Here is a 17521-nt window from a genome sequence, read left to right as displayed (position 1 = left end):
TGAAAAGGTTTTGTTTTATGGCCTATTCTTCACATTGGCGACCATGGCGACCACCACCGATAAGATTAAGATTGTTTTTACGCATTTGGGCATCCTGGCAATATTTCTACCACGTAACCGTGCGTAATACCTGTATGTCTTATTCATATTTTAACGGTGTAATGTGCAGTTATAGTGCAAGAATTAGTCAAAATACATCTACCAAATCTAATTTCGCCTTGCCAAATCATCTGGCCAAATGCCCCTCTGAAAACAGCTTCAAGTCGTTTCATTATCGTCTCTTTGGAGTCGTTATAGCTCGTCAATTGCCTGCTAAATAAATGAAAAGCATATTGTCTCAGATTCCATATCCCTGGGGCAGATTTTTAAGGCAGTGGGCGTGTTAGAAGCGAGGAGAATGAAATTATACACCTCCAAAAGCGATTTCACACAAAGACTCGTTATGCGCCAGGTTTTTTGTTTTTACGCAACGCCAAATCTTTCACAAATGCGCCATAAATCGGGTCGAAAATGACATTAAGTACACATAACAGCTCTAGGTCTCAGTCAGACGATGGTAGAGGAGAAGAGAGAAGTTAAGATGGCGGCGGTGCACTGCAGTATAAAATCAAGGGGTCGGGAGAGCTGGGAGAACAGGCGCTGGGATACTGTGGCAAACGTCGCTACGTATTCTTATTTCTTGACCTTTTGTTTAGTGTGGCTAAAAGAATCCGCGTAAATCTTGTGGTTGTCCGCTGAATGTGCGCAAAACACGGACTCTGGTTGCACACATTCACTGCTCATCCATTTTTAAAGACCAAGAATGTCGCTGTTTTGTGGGATATTGGCGCTATAGGTTGCGCGCTGTGTTGGATGCACGTTTCCATATACGTATTTCACCGTCATTTCTGATTTCTCTCTCTTTGCCTTCTTAATATACCCACTTTGTATGACACAAACACAGCCAAGGATGTAAAATTAGTTCCATATTTTGATTAATTGAATTTCTATGTCATCATGTAGTCATTTTTATGCGTAATGCTGAAATAGATATAGGGACTATGTTGATTCTGGGTAGTATGACGTTGCAGGTTTATTTGAGAGGAATTACAGCTTGTTTTTGAACCTCTGTGTGGCATTTGATGAACAAATTTAAAATAGTAGGTTTATGTCATTTTTCACTATATATAGGTCTAATCATAAAGATCTAGGTTATTACCATGTAGTGTTTTCCAAAGTATCAAACTCTAACAGATACTAAAAGTAGTATCGAAACTAAATACTCATTTGAGAAGGTATCAATACTGAAAAAGTCCCATTCACAGGACAGAAATGAACCTTTCCTGAATATGTTTAGAATGATGTTGAGCTTAATCTTTCACAAGTATAAGACACATAGTACTAGTACACACCGTGGACCACTATGAACCTACTGGACAGGGATTACACACATATAACACACATGGGAATAGAACACAAAGTACCAAATTTTACTACCATGACAACACAATTTCAGTATTACATCTGTGTAATAAATTGAAATAGCAAGAATAGAAGGTTTGTATTAAAATATCATCAAGCTGTGAACATAGGCCAGTGCAGTGTTGACATTTATTCAAATTGGCATCTCAACCCCTGCTAGCCAAATGTGCCTAATATTTGCAAACAAACCATTCACCTGTGACAATAATTAGATTTGTTTCAAAACTTATTTTACATTTACATCTTTAAACAGCCTCTGTTTGTCTGCAGTGTGGTTGGTCACATATTACATTCTTGTTTATTGGTATTCCCATTGCATTACCACATACAAAATATTGACAAAATCATTAAATCAGCCCTATTGTGCTTGTGTCTGCTCTGGAGCCGTAATCTAGGGCACATGTGGATCACTGTTTTTTTTGCTCAAATAAAAAAATAAAAAAATAAAAAATAAAATTAAGTTACTTGGACATTTTAAATCACAATGTTAATTTTGAACGACTTAATAAAAGAAACAAGTCCGCTGACTTCCACGTTAGAAAGCTGCAATGCCCAATGGGAGCTGATGTTGCCGTAAACGTCATCATAGCAAAGCACTGCTTGCTGTTGGCGCCACCTATGGACAGCTGCACATCACACTAGCAGATTTTTTTTTCCATTTGTACCAATGTACAAATTAATGTACGGCGTACGGTGTGGTCTGCTGGAACAGCAGCATCACAGAGAGGGAGAAGCTGGACAAGGTCATCAATAATGGCTTACACTTGTAATGTGCTTTTTCAAAGCCTCTCAAAGCACTACACTATAGTCATTATTCATTCATTTCCACACTTGGTGATGGTAAGCTACTATTGTAGCCACAGCTACCCTGGGGCAGACTGACGGAAGCGAGGCTGCCAATCTGCGCCATCGGCCCCTCCGACCACCACCTATCATTTGTGCACACACCACTTTCATACTAGGCAATGTGGGTGAAGTGTCTTGCCTAAGGACACAACGGCAGAACTTGGTCCGAGCGGGACTCGATCCTCCGACCTTCGGGTTGGGGGATCCTGTCGCCCCAATCAAGAAGTCCAGCTCCGTCCTGGGCTGTCCTCTGGACTCAGTGCAGGAGGTGGGGGACAGGAGGGTCCTGGCTAAGGTCATTTCTATGCTGGGCCATGAGTCTCACCCCCTGCAGGACGCTCTTTCTGCCCTGGAGAGCAGCTTCAGTGACAGACTGATTCACCTTCGCTGTGTGAAGGAGAGGTTTCAGGTCTTTCCTTCCTGCTGCTGTCAGACTGTACAATGAACACTGTTAACACTGAACATGTGTCATTCAACCACACCTATGTGCAGTACTCAAGTCACTTTACGGAGATGTTATGTTAGAGTCTATTTTTAGTTTATTTCTATCTATTATCTTGTTTTATTGCATGTACCATTTTCCTTCTGTTCTTTAACAATACAATACAATACAATACAATACAATACTGGAATTTCCCCACTGTGGGACTAATAAAGGCATATCTTATCTTATCTTAACCAGCACCAGTTAACAAAATTAAAGAAGAAAGTGATTCAGTGGGCTTGTGCATCACAGTGGGCGTGTACACTAATCTGTGTAGTGTTATCTTGAACGATGAAGGTGTATGGAGTTTAAAAACACTGTGGAACACTTCCTGTATTACGACATGACATCACAAGGTGGAACAGTGTTTTCTGTTTGAGAGAAGAACCTAACTATGCAGGGTTTGTGTGTTAAACATGTGTGAATGAAACAAAACAAAACTACAGGTTTGTGATGAGGATCAAAAAATAGCGTAATATGGGTCCTTTAAGACTGAGTCAGTGGTTGAGTTATTGTGTCAAAGGCTGGAGCTCAGAATGGGACATCTGTCGTTTGTGAAGCTGTCTGCTGCGTTTGATAAAGAACTGCTCAGACAATGCCTTTTCTATGGCACCTCTCTTTCTCTGCAAACTTGTATTTTTACTACAGAGATCAAGAACAGGGACAGGCTCTTTATTATGGATGGATGTGATAAAAAGGTCGACAATAATCATTCATGGGACATTTTGTATAATCGTGATGATCGCCAACAAAGATAATCCCCATTATATCACCTGAATGTGCAGAAAAAAATGACAGGGGAGTCAACAGGGGGGACAGAGTGGCCTGTTGCCAAGGGCCCCAGGGTCTGAGAGTCAAGAATTGGACCCTCTTCCTATTACTTTGTATTACAGGGGGGCCATGTGAGTTTTATTGCCCTGGGCCTCCAAATTTCAGTTGACAACCCTTCTCATCCATAATATTCTCTGTTAAAGTTATAATTCATATCCATATAATTCATATCCATAATAACTTTAATCATTATCGTGATATAATCATTAATCATGATTATTTTGGCCATGATAATCATCACACAGAATTTCAGTATTGTCCCAGGCCTACCATGCTACAAGTAACAATACAAATCATTTAGAGGGAATCCTGGACTAAATGTGGACTGGACTAACATCTAAACAGTAGGACTTGGGCTAGAACTAAACCAGGACTAAAACTGGGCAAAATGGACTAGGTCTGAAATAGGACTAAATCTGGACTACAACTGGACTGTACTAGTAGGTCTTAGTCTGGTCTAAATGCATAACCAGGATTATATCAACAGGCTAGCACTACTACAAAAGCATCATAACTAATTAAAGTAAGGGTGCATTCACACTTGTTTTGGATTGGTCCTGGTTTGGGCTTAGTTTAGTGCGGTTTGAGTAATCTGTATTCAGCACATCATTGTTCAGAAATTTCCCATTCCCTCCTACCCCGGATGCACGCCCACAGCTCTGTAGCTACTTAACGCTACAATGTTACATTTCAGTGATACACATACATGATTCAGAAGACAGCTGACTTGTTTCTTTCATCAAGTCATTTTAGGTCAATATTGTGATTTAAAATGTGCAAATTATAACATAATGATCCACAGTGTCATAGATTAAAACTACACAGCAGATGCCAATGTTTCCTGCATAGCACCAAGAGTAAAACACATTTTCTCAAGTCTCTTATTCTACTTTTCCACCATATAATCTTTTCAAAAACTCTGTAACCTCTGATCAAGCACAGCCCCTAATGTGCCTAATCCTCTGCTTACCTCCAAATCCTCAAATTTACTCTAAACTTCAAAGAAATGATGAAATGCACTACTAACAAGACCCAATTATCCCAACGACACGTACATCAAGAGCCGTCCTCGGCTTTATCTTGTTTACACAGGGCAGAGCTCTAGAGCAAAAGGAAGTTGGCTTTTCCGTTCGGAGACGCCCTGGACAACCTGACAACAGATTTTGGAAAATGCGCAGGATTAATTTCCTTTAAATCAGTCCTATTGTGCTTGTGTCTCTATAGTTCTCATATCTGACCCCTGTGGGTGATTATGTTATAATTTACACATTTTGAATCATTTTGAATATCAGGTCCACTGATTTGTCCAATGGGAGATGATGTCATCGCAACAAAGCTCTGCATGCCATCAGCGTCCCCTGTGGATAGCTGCACATCACACTAGAGCAACACATTTTTTTCATTTGTACCAAAATGTAGTTTTTCTTAATCGGTAAGAAAATAAAACTGGAGAAGGAAGTGCGTACGTCACTGGATGCGTACGTCACAGTGGGCGTGTACCAGAGGAGGAGAAAACGGGAGTAGATCAGCAAAATGGCGTTTTGAAAATAGTCGATTTAAAGATTACTCAAACATGAATCACTCCAAATACAAATTCAGAGGCTCAATGAGAAGAAGCGACTTGAACGTGGTTAAAGACCTGAAAATTCCAGTTTACAGAACAGCTCTGACTTAAATTTACTGGACCAAATTGTTTGAACTTTTAAACCTGATATGATATGGTTTCCTCATCAAAAGCATACCTTACATTGTGTTTCATAAAGTCAATCTAAAGTAGCCTTGCTGATATAGCAACATGTATTGCTAAAAGATATTTTTTTCAGCCCTATTTAAACTGCTTCAGTATGCAACCACGCCTATGCACCCTCTTCTGTCAAATGATGGCAGAATACCCAAACCATAGACTGTGTAAAGAAGTGAAGTGAGTGTGGCTAGCAGTTACGGGAGCCAATTTGGAGATGAGTCCCATATTTGGAATTCCAAGTGCGAATATCATAGCTATCAAAGAGCCAATCTGGAACAAATCTGTTGATGGGAAGGTTTCTACTTGGAACGTGGTGACTAGCGCGTTACCTACGTATAGCCATTTATATATACAGTTTATGACTATAGATTTGGCAGATTTGGCAGATTTTTATGCCAGATGACATGCCCATTTCAACCAGTCATATAGTAGGTCTCTCTTTTGTCTTTTTGTTACTGGTGTTGATTTACTAATACCTTGAAAAAAACATGAATTGTTACTGTAAGTGGGCTCACCTCTCCACAGATCTGACCTGTAACTTGGCCTGGTGACGTCACCTGCTTATCTCCATAGAGATAGATACTTAGGTTGTCATTATATTTTTTTTATTTTTTTTTTTTATTTTATTTTTTTTTTTTTTTTATTTTGAAGAACACCCAGTGACATAGAAACACATACAATATTTACAGCTTACTATTTACAGAGAAAGTTGTGTTGATGTGTAAAAGTGTTAGGGGGGGGGGGGGGGGGGGGAGTACAGTACGGTACCTGCATTATTCTGTCTTGGTTGGTTTTCTTTGTAAGTATGCGTGTGTGTGTGTGTGTGTGTGTGGGGGGGGGGTGTGAGTGTATGAGTGTGTGTGCGGAGATAAAGAAGTAATACTAATAATATTAATAATAAAAGTAAAGATAACGATAACAGGTTTTATTATTGCTGTCATACTCAGTGTTGGTCAATATTGTTCTATGTTAGTTTTGTGGTCCTAATGGTGGTATTGGTTATTTAGATTTAAATGTAAAATGTGTGTGCATGCGTGTCCTGTACAATGCATTAAAAGAGGCAAGGTTTTGGTGAGCCCGCACTCAAGGGGCAGTACCCCCTAGCAACGCGCCCATTCCTTGCTAACCCTAATCTTTTTTATGTATTTGTTGTCAATTATTATTATTATTGATTAATAATTAATTTATTATGATTAATAATTGTTATTATTTTATATATATATATATATATATATATATATATATATATATATATATTATATATGTGTGTATATTTAAATTATTATTTAATAATTCATGTTCTTTATTTTAATATTTAATATGTGTGTTTATATTCATCCATTTATTTATCTCCATCAGAACCACAAATTAATTCAATAAATAAATTAGTTAATGAATAAGGCAATAATAATGACAATAATAGTAGTGACAGCAACAATAGAAACGTGTACATACAATGAAAACAATAACACAACAATAATAGTGATATACAGCAATAGTGGTGGTATGATTGCAATTATTGTAATAAAGTTTACATAATGTCGTGTGTGTGTGTGTATGTGTGTGTGTGTGTGTCTTTGTAGGAATGGGGGGGTGTATAGGAGTGTGCGTGGCATTCTCATAATTACTATGTTAATGGTGTTATAATAGTCTATTGGTGGAGTTTATGTTGTTGATATTGATGACTGATTGAAAACAATATTGAAGTGGTTTATGAATGGTGTCCAGGTTTCCATGAAAGACGGTATGTCATCCTCAAAGTATGCTGTCATTTGAGAGGTTGAAATGTGATGGATGAGCGAGTTAGACCAGTGTTTGATGTTTATTGACTGTTTTGATTTCCAGTTTTGTAGAATTATTTTCTTGGCGATAGTTAGAGATGTCAACAAACTGTTTTTATATTTAGGTGGTATGGTGAAAGTTGTAATAATGCCAAGTAAACATAGGGATGGGGAGGGAGGAATTCTGCAGCTCAGGATGTCTGTGAGTTTGTGTGTAACTGTGTTCCAAAAACCCTGAACTGGTGAACATTCCCAGAGTGCATGTAAATAAGTGTCTGTGACTCCCATGGTGCATTGTGAACAGGTGTCTGTGTCTGTTAGTCCCATTTTGAATTTCTTGTATTGGGTGATGTGTGTCCTGTGGATAACTTTGTATTGGATAAGTTGTAGATTAGTGTTGGATGTCATTGAGAATGTATTTTTGCAAATTTCTGTCCAGAGTTCGTATGTAGGTGGTGTATCTATATCTGTGTTCCATTTGAGTTGTGGTGCATGTATTATATTGTCTGAATGGATAAGTTTGTATAGTTTGGAAATGAGTTTCTTTGGTTTCTTGATATTCTTTATGTTTTCTAATAGTTGAGGGGGATCCAGGGTATTATTAGTTATATTAATCTTGCTTTGGATAATGGATTTGATTTGTAAGTATTGAAAGCGATTATTGTTGTTGATTTCGAACTGTTCCATAAGTTGTCTAAATGTTATGAATTTATTGTTGTGGAATAAGTGGTGAAGGTGAGTGATGCCTTTTTCTTCCCATGTGCGATAGTGAAGTGGGGTACTATTCATGTGAAAGTCAGGGTTGTGCCAGATGGGGGTGTATTTACAAGGTGCCGTGGAAGAATTAGTTAATTTTAAGGCTTTCCACCAGGCTGTCAGAGTTGTTGAAATGACTGTGTTCTTGAAGCAGTTATGTTTTTTGAGAGTAGTATTCATTGAGGGTATGTCTGCCAAAGAAAGATTTTTGAAATATGACTGTTCCAAAGAAATCCATGTGTTATTATTGTATGTTTGTCCTGTCCATTTAACTAGATATTGTAGTTGATTTGCCAAGTGATAGTGGATGAAATTTGGTGCTTCGAGGCCGCCTTGTGCTTTGTTTTTTTGTAATGTTGAGAGTTTGATTTTTGCTTTTTTGTTCTTCCAATAAAAGTGTATCATTAATGAGTCTAGTGTCTGAAACCATTTGTCCGGAGGTGTAGCTGGGATGTTTGCAAATAGGTAATTCAGTTTGGGGAGGATTTTCATTTTTACTGATGCTATTCGTCCTATTAGTGAAAGTGGTAAGTTTGTCCATCGTTCAAGGTCGTTTTCTATTGTTTTAAGCAGAGGGTTATGATTAAGTGAGAACAACTCTGACAGCCTGGGGGAAATGTTAATGCCTAAATACTTAATGTTACCTGTGTGCATACCAGGGAATGAATCCTGAGCTGCAGAACTTCCTCCTTCATCTGAGAGAGGGAGTATTGTTGATTTGTTCCAGTTGATAGTGTAGTCTGATATGGATGAGAATGTATTTATAATTTTGAAAGTTTCGTGTAATGATTGCTGTGGTTTTTGTAGGTACAGTAGAATATCATCTGCATATAGGCTGATTTTATGATGTGTGTCCGAGACGTATATTCCTTGTATGCTGTTATTTTGGCGTATTGCTACTGCAAGCGGTTCAATGAATAAGGCGAACAGCGAGGGAGAGAGCGGGCATCCTTGTCTAGTGCCCCTGTGCAGTGTGAACGAAGGTGAGGTGATACCATTAGTTGTGACTGTGGCTCTAGGTGAGGTATAGAGTGTCTTAATCCAGTGGATAAATGACTCCCCGAAGCCAAATTGATGGAGTGTGTGGAAAAGAAATGTCCAGTTTACCTTATCAAAAGCTTTTTCTGCATCTAATGAGGTTATGATTGTCCTGATATTTGATTGTTGAGCGATATTGATGAGGTTGAATAATCTACGAAGGTTGTCTGAAGAGTTTCTATTTTTGATAAATCCTGTTTGGTCGGGGTGAATTAATAGTGGTGTAACTTTTTCTAGCCGGAGGGCAAGTGCTTTTGTAATGATTTTTAAATCTGTATTAAGTAATGAAAGAGGTCTATAGCTGGTGGGTTGGGTTGGGTCTTTGTCTGGTTTAAGTAATATTGTTATGGCTGCTGTATTCATATGAAGAGGGATTTGAGATGTATTTTTTATTTCAGTCACTGTCCGGTTGAAAAGTGGTGATAGTAAATTCCAAAAGTGCTTATAAAATTCAGGGGGGTATCCGTCGGGACCGGGGGCTTTGTTGTTGGGCATCTGAAGGAGGGCTTTATGGAGATCTTGCAGTGATAATGGTGCATCTAAGAATTCAGCCATTTTGGGATAGTAATTGTGGTAGGTTTATGTTTTGGAAAAATGATTTAATTGCTGTTGGATTGGATTCTTTTTCTGATGAATATAAGTTCTTGTAGAACATACGGAATGTGTTATTAATTTCTTGTGGATCATGAGTGATTTGATTTTCAAAGGTCTGTATTGATGGAATTATTGATTTGTCTTTTTTTCTTTGAAGTAAGTTTGCAAGATATTTACCAGATATATTATGTTTTTCAATAAGTTCATATTGGAGTTGTTGCATAATAAAGTTGTTTTTTTCCTGTAAAATTTTGTCTAGTTGTAGTTGTGTGTTTCTCAATTCAGGCATATTTCCGTTTTCTGTCAATGTTATTATCTTTTGATGTAATTGTTGTTCTAATTCTATTTGTTTTTTCTTTTTGTAGGTTGAATATGAAATAATTTTCCCTCTTAAATATGCTTTACCGGTTTCCCAGAGTGCTATTGCAGTGGTCTCCGGGGAGTCATTCAGTTCCATGAAGGATGCCCACTCCCTCTCTACCATCATATTGAATACTGAGTCTTTGAGTAGTGAAAGATTGAAGCGCCATCTCAAGGAAGGTTTGGTGTAGTAATGAAATTGTAGTGTTAGACTGACTGGTGCATGGTCACTAATTGAGATAGGATGAATTGTGGTTTCTTTTATATTAGACAAGAGAATATTGCTTATGAGGATATAGTCAATTCTTGAGGAAGAATGATGTACCGCAGAAGAGTGTGTGTATTGTCTTTTGTGTGGGTGTGACAATCTCCAACTATCGCCAAGTCCAAAGTCTGTCATGTATTGTTTTATTGTGTCTGTGGAATGCCAGTGTCTATTATGTCCTGCGATGTGTGAGCGGTCAAGGTTTGAATCCAGTACTGTGTTGAAGTCTCCAGCGATGATTATATTTGAAGCTTCGTTTAATTTTGAGAATATACAGTGAAAAAAAGAGGGGTCGTCGGTGTTAGGTCCGTATATATTAACTATTGTAAATTTATTGTTGGACATGGTGCCATTGATGATGACATACCGTCCCTCAGGGTCAGTTATTGTCGAGAGATGGTTGAATATAAGTTTGTTGTGTATTAAGATTGATACTCCTCGTTGTCTGCTGTTGTATGTAGATGAATATATACTGTTAAATTCTTTAAATTGTAGTAGATCAAGATCTGAATTTGATAAGTGAGTTTCTTGTAGAAGGCATATGTCTGGTTTTAGTTTATGAAGTTCGCTGAAGATTTTTTTCTTTTTCGCCTGTGTGCGAATGCCACGCACATTCCAAGTGACAAATGTTAATGTGTTTGGTGTCTGTATGCACATGTGTTTGTGTTAGGTGTGCAAAACCAAGACAGAGCAGACAGTAAATGCATCATTTGAATGAACTGATAACAGGAAAAAAATGTTGAAACTTGAAAATAAGAAGTAGATATAAAATAAACAAAATTGGATAGGGGGTTGAGAAAAAGAAAGAAGAGGCATGGCAGTATATGTATGTCTGCAAGTGAGTGCGAGTGTAGGAGAGAGAAAGAGAATGAATAAAGATAAAAGGGAGAGTCATAGTCCAGAGCCATTGGATAGAGTTATTAACTGGGAGTGAGGAGACTAGTGCAGTTCTATATGTCTAAAGTAGTTAGTTGAGACCTGGGTTATATGAATCAGTTTTGTATATGAGAGAGAGAGAGAGTGAGAGAGCGAGCAAGAGAAAGAGGGAGAGAGTGCGCGTGTGCATGCGTGCGTGCGTGCGTGTGTATGTCCGTATGTCTGTGTCTGCGTGCGTGTGCGCGTGTCTGTGTATGCGTGGGGGGAAGAAGGGATGTATGCATGTGTGTCTGTAGGTTCTGTGTGTTGTTGAGTTATGGAGAGGTTACAGTATTGGAAAGTTTAGTAAAGCCAAGGGGTTATTTCTGTATTCCGGTATAGCTGTCCATTTATGTAAAGTTTGTCCGAAACAATGATTGCTTTCTTTCCTTGTTGAATCATGTCCTTGCGAATCGGATAAAGTTTTTGGCGGCGCTGCATTATTTCTTTTGGGTATTGTTCATTCAGTCCATAATTCGTTCCTTTCAGTTGTCTTCCTTGATTCTGTACGTGTTGTTTTTGTTTGTAATGCTCGAATTTGGCCACGATTGGCCGGGGTCGTTTATTGTCCGGTGTGGTGTTTTTTGGTCCCATGCGGTGCACGCGATGAAATGTGATGGCGTTTACTGTAGCAGCTGGGAGTTTGAGTTGTGTTGTGATGAAATCTTTGACTAGGTTGTCATTATAAATGCATATTGGATCTCAATCAGACTACCCAATAAACAAATTGCAAAATAATGCTATATTGTGGAATATTCTTGTCAAAGAGAAACTTACACATTGAACCTTTAAAATCAAAGCTAAAAACAGCTGCGTAAACTTATTAAAAGTTCCTGTATCACACAAAAGTGACTTGTGAGCTTTAAGTCATGTTCTAATGCGCTCACCTCCTCAAAAACAGACCTGGAGTTGTGTTTTGTTTCATTCACACATGTCTGAGTAACACTTTATTATTAGTCTGTAATATCTCCAAAGCTCAAAATGCTCTGTTCCACCTTGTGACGTCATGAAGTGATAGATTTCATGTAGATATTGGTAATGCCAGAGCTGAAATTATCCCAATGATTCCAATGAAGGTGTATGGAGTTTAAAAACACAGTGGAGCACTTCCTGTCTTACCACATGACATCACAAGGTGGAACAGAGTGTTTTCTGTTTGAGAGAAGAACTCATAAACACATATTTCACATGTTTAATACATAAACCCTAATTACGGGCTTGTGAATGTGAATGTTTGTGACGAGGAAACTGCATTAGAACATAGATCAGAAAACAGCCTATGGGCCTTTAAATACCTCCTGGTCACTAAACCCATTTCACAACCTGATTTAAGAATTTTTTTCTCAGAATTAAGGCGTTTAGCAGTTAATCTTTGACATGCTAACAGCTCTTAAGCTAACAGTCCGTTCTCCCTGTGTCCACAACAACATGGCCTCTGTTTCTCTCCTTTTGTCCCATGCAAAGCAGAGGAATTCCTGACCTCCAGCTCATGTTATCTTTGTGTCCAGGGCTGCTAATGCTGGAACACTATGTTCTTTTCTTTGGCTTTTTTCAACAAACTATTGGATTTTGGCTACTTTTATAACATTGTTTCAATTATGGGCAACACTAGGAATCTGCTGAGGTGGAGTTTTATCGTAGCAAGGCTAAGTTTTAGGACAAATGCTAGAAGATGCAAACATTGTAGCTGAATTCTACTGATAAATATGATTATAAAATATACCATATTTTCCGCACTATAAGGCGTCCCTAAAAGCCTTTAATTTTCTCAAAAACCCACAGTGCGCCTTATAATCCAATGCGCCTTATATATGGATCAATCCATCCATCCATTTTCTTCCGCTTATCCGGGGCCGGGTCGCGGGGGCAGCAGTCTAAGCAGGGACTCCCAGACTCCCCTCACCCCGGACACGTCCTCCAGCTCCTCCGGTGGGATCCCAAGGCGTTCCCAGGCCAGAGAGACATAGTCCCTCCAGCGTGTCCTGGGTCTTCCCCGGGGCCTCCTCCCGGTGGGACATGCCCAGAACACCTCCCTAGGGAGGCGTCCAGGAGGCATCCTGAGTAGATGCCCGAGCCACCTCAGCTGGTTCCTCTCAACGTGTAGGAGCAGCGGCTCTACTCCGAGCTCCTCCTGTGTGACCGAGCTCCTCACCCTATCCCTAAGGGTGCGCCCGGCCACTCTGCGGAGGAAGCCCATTTCAGCCGCTTGTATCCGCGATCTTGTCCTTTCGGTCATTACCCAGAGCTCATGACCATAGGTGAGGGTAGGAACGTAGATTGACCGGTAAATCGAGAGCTTCGCCTTCTGGCTCAGCTCCTTCTTTACCACAACAGACCGATACAGCGACCGCATCACTGCAGACGCTGCACCGATCCGCCTGTCAATCTCCCGCTCCATCCTTCCCTCACTCGTGAACAAGACCCCGAGATACTTGAACTCCTCCACTTGGGGCAGAGACTCACCACCCACCCGGAGAGAGCAAACCACCTTTTTCCGGTCGAGAACCATGGCCTCGGATTTGGAGGAGCTGATTCTCATCCCAGCCGCTTCACACTCGGCTGCAAACCGCCCCAGTGCCTGCTGCAGGTCCTGGCTCGAAGAAGCCATCAGGACAACATCATCTGCAAACAGCAGAGATGAAATCCTGTGGTTCCCAAACCAGGCCCCCTCCGGCCCCTGGCTGCGCCTAGAAATTCTGTCCATAAATATAATGAACAGAACCAGTGACAAAGGGCAGCCCTGGCGGAGTCCAACATGCACTGGGAACAGGTCTGACTTACTGCCGGCAATGCGAACACAGCTCCTGCTCCGGTCATACAGGGACCGGACAGCCCTTAGCAAAGAGCCCCGGACCCCATACTCCCAGAGCACCCCCCAAAGGACACCACGAGGGACACGGTCGAATGCCTTCTCCAGATCCACAAAACACATGTGGACTGGTTGGGCATACTCCCATGAGCCCTCGAGGACCCGATGGAGAGTATAGAGCTGGTCCAGTGTTCCACGACCAGGACGAAAACCACACTGCTCCTCCTGAATCCGAGGTTCAACTATCGGTCGAATTCTCCTCTCCAGTACCCTGGAATAGACCTTATCGGGAAGGCTGAGGAGTGTGATTCCCCTGTAATTGGAACACACCCTCCGGTCCCCCTTCTTATACAGAGGGACCACCACCCCGGTCTGCCATTCCACAGGCACTGTCCCCGACCGCCACGTGATGTTGCAGAGACGTGTCAGCCAAGACAGCTCCACAACATCCAGAGACTTGAGGTACTCAGGACGGATCTCGTCCACCCCCGGAGCCTTGCCACCGAGGAGCTTGCCAACCACCTCAGTGACTTCAGCCAGGGTGATGGACGAGTCCGCCTCTGGGTCCCCAGTTTCTGCTTCCTCCTCGGAAGACGTGACAGTGGGATTGAGGAGATCCTCAAAGTATTCCTTCCACCGCCCGACAACATCCCCAGTCGAAGTCAGCAGCTCTCCACCCGCACTGTAAACAGTGTTGGTGAAGCACTGCTTCCCCCTCCTGAGGCGTCGGACGGTTTGCCTGAATCTCTTTGAGGCCGTCCGATAGTCCTCCTCCATGGCCTCCCCGAACTCCTCCCAACCCCAAGTTTTTGCCTCTGTGACTGCCCGAGCCGTGGCACGCTTGGCCCGCCGGTACTCATCAGCTGCCTCAGGAGTCCCACGAGCCAACAAGGCTCGATAGGACTCCTTCTTCAGCTTGACGGCATCCCTTACTTCCGGTGTCCACCACCGGGTTCGGGGATTGCCGCCGCGACAAGCACCACAGACCTTACGACCACAGCTACGAGCAGCCGCATCGACAATAGAGGTGGAGAACATGGCCCACTCGGAGTCCATGTCTCCAACCTCCCCCGGGATCAGGGAGAAGCTCTCCCGGAGGTGGGAGTTGAAGACCCCCCTGACAGAGGGCTCCGCCACACGTTCCCAGCAGACCCTCACAATGCGCTTGGGCCTGCCAGGTCTGTCCGGCTTCCTCCTCCGCCAGCGGATCCAACTCACCACCAGGTGGTGATCAGTTGACAGCTCAGCCCCTCTCTTCACCCGAGTGTCCAAGACACGCGGTCGGAGATCAGATGACACGACAACAAAGTCGATCATCGACCTCCGACCTAGAGTGTCCTGGTGCCACGTGCACTGATGGACACTCTTGTGCTCGAACATGGTGTTCGTTATGGACAAGCTGTGACTAGCACAGAAGTCCAATAACAAAACACCGCTCGGGTTCAGATCGGGGAGGCCGTTCCTCCCAATCACGCCCCCCCCAAGTGTCACTGTCGTTACCTACATGGGCGTTGAAGTCCCCCAGGAGAACAACGGATCAATATGGATCAATATTGGTCAATATTGGTCAATTATGACACCCGTAGTCAGGAGGCGTCGCTGAAGTAATAGCGGTAATAACCCTTTAAGGACTGAGCACACTATGGTCCAGTATAGCTCACTTAGACCTAGACTTTTATTCTTTTTTACCCATAAAAATCATGTTAAACGAAGTATCAGAATTTGCTGCATTTTTTCACACAACTACTTCTACTTTACACATCCATCCGTATTTTTTCTTTTACGCGTCGAATAAATGACTTTGAGACCCCGTTTGAATTTACATGAGAGCACGACTGGGCGCGGAGTTACGCTGCTGGAAAGTCCGCAACCCGCTCTATCGGTGACGATAGGATCCGACGCTATAGGGATAACGGGGAGACGGGGAGACAGCGCCGGGGGACATACGCCACAATCTGCCAATGGATTGCGGATGCCTGGGCTGATATATCAGTCTCAACTGTGGTCCAAGTTTCACGAAGGGAGGAATTGTCACTGAACTGCCAGACAACAGCAGCGACACGGATAATGGCGATTTTGACGAGACAGAATCGGGCACTTTGAATGAGCTCGCCCAACTTTTCAACTCAGACACTGAGGAGGAAGAATTCGAGGGATTCGTGAATGAGGAATGAACTGAAAAAGTGAGGTTTACGTGTTTCTTTCACGTGTTTAAACTAAACAAGGCTGGGAGATATTGTGAATATGGACATTAACGTTTTAACAACGTTGAGTTATTGTTATTACTTTGCACTATTTCGAGAGTTACTACATTGTGAATGCATTAACTTGTTTTGTGAGTTTGACTGACTTATCTGACTGTTTTGTTGACATTCCCTTCAGCGCAGCTCCATCTCGTGGATGCGTAACACAACCTCAGCTACTACAGTAGTTTATATTCTATGCGCCTTATAATGCGGTGCGCCCTATATATGAAAACAGTTTTAAAATAGGCCATTCATTGAAGGTGCGCCTTATATTCCGATGCGCCTTATAGTGCGGAAAATACGGTAATTATTTAAGTAATATTAAGTCTGTTTGGAGAACTTAATGCCCCCCTGTGTCAGATGCCCTAAACCAGCAGCAAACCAAGACCAAACCAGGATTAAACCACCACCAAACCAGCACCAAACCAGCACTAAAGCAGCACTATACCAGGACTAAACCAGGACCAAACCAAGACCAAACCAGGGCTAAACCTGGACTGAGCCAAGACTGAACAAGGACTAAACCAAAATCAAACCGGGACTGCACCGGGACTGAACCGGGACCAAACCGGGACTCACACAGACTGAATGTGAACTAAAAACAGACCTAAACTAGGACTAAACATGTTACAAAAAACAATTAAAGTTGGTATTTCATGTTTAACGCAATATGGCATAAAACATAACTGTCTCCATGGAGACAAGAAGGTGATACGATCAAGCCAAGTGAAAGGTCAGATCTGTGGAGAGGCGAGCCTACATATTTTTCAAGGTATTTCTTAGCAATAAAAACGCCCATGATGAGAAAAATGCTAGAAAATATATTCAGTGCCATGCTGTGGAACCTTCTAGGCAAAGTACTAACATCACCATGGAGACAATGAGTGCACACACCACACTAGAGAAGTTACACATTGCACCTTTAACAAATATATGTATTTAAAAGCTCTAGGATTCCACTTTGAAACTGAAATGACACTTGGGACATTTGCTCAAAAAATGGTAGTCTCTTGAATTTGAAAAAACAAAACAAAAAACAAACAACCAAAAAATATATTTTTGAATTTTGGGCTCTGGCTTTCTTGGTTTCTCATCATATTTAAGGTTTGAATAAAAAGGGCTGGAAAGATGATCAGGGGATTATCAGTTATAAAGGTGTGGTTCAAATGAATGCTGATTTGTCACAGGGGCAAGTGCAGACAATAATGCAAGATACACCCAGAAACAGGAAAAGACTGAGCCAGGACTGAGCCAGGACTGAGCCAGGACTGAGCCAGGACTGAGCCAGGACTGAGCCAGGACTGAGCCAGGACTGAGCCAGGACTGAGCCAGGACTGAGCCAGGACTGAGCCAGGACTGAGCCAGGACTGAGCCAGGACTGAGCCAGGACT

General features: G+C 41.8%; 2 protein-coding genes across 3 annotated transcripts in view; both read left to right on the top strand.

Annotated features, from left to right (window-relative positions):
* Positions 1 to 17521, top strand: part of appa (amyloid beta (A4) precursor protein a) — a 67463-nt gene that overhangs the window by 668 nt on the left and 49274 nt on the right. The window lies entirely within an intron of this gene.
* LOC117384147 (A disintegrin and metalloproteinase with thrombospondin motifs 5) overlaps positions 1 to 17521 on the top strand; it is a 106410-nt gene that overhangs the window by 73235 nt on the left and 15654 nt on the right.

The sequence above is a fragment of the Periophthalmus magnuspinnatus genome, chromosome 2 (genome assembly GCF_009829125.3).
Source record: "Periophthalmus magnuspinnatus isolate fPerMag1 chromosome 2, fPerMag1.2.pri, whole genome shotgun sequence".
NCBI lineage: Eukaryota > Metazoa > Chordata > Actinopteri > Gobiiformes > Gobiidae > Periophthalmus > Periophthalmus magnuspinnatus.
Note: the sequence above shows the minus strand (reverse complement) of the source record. Positions and strands in the feature narration are given on the sequence as shown.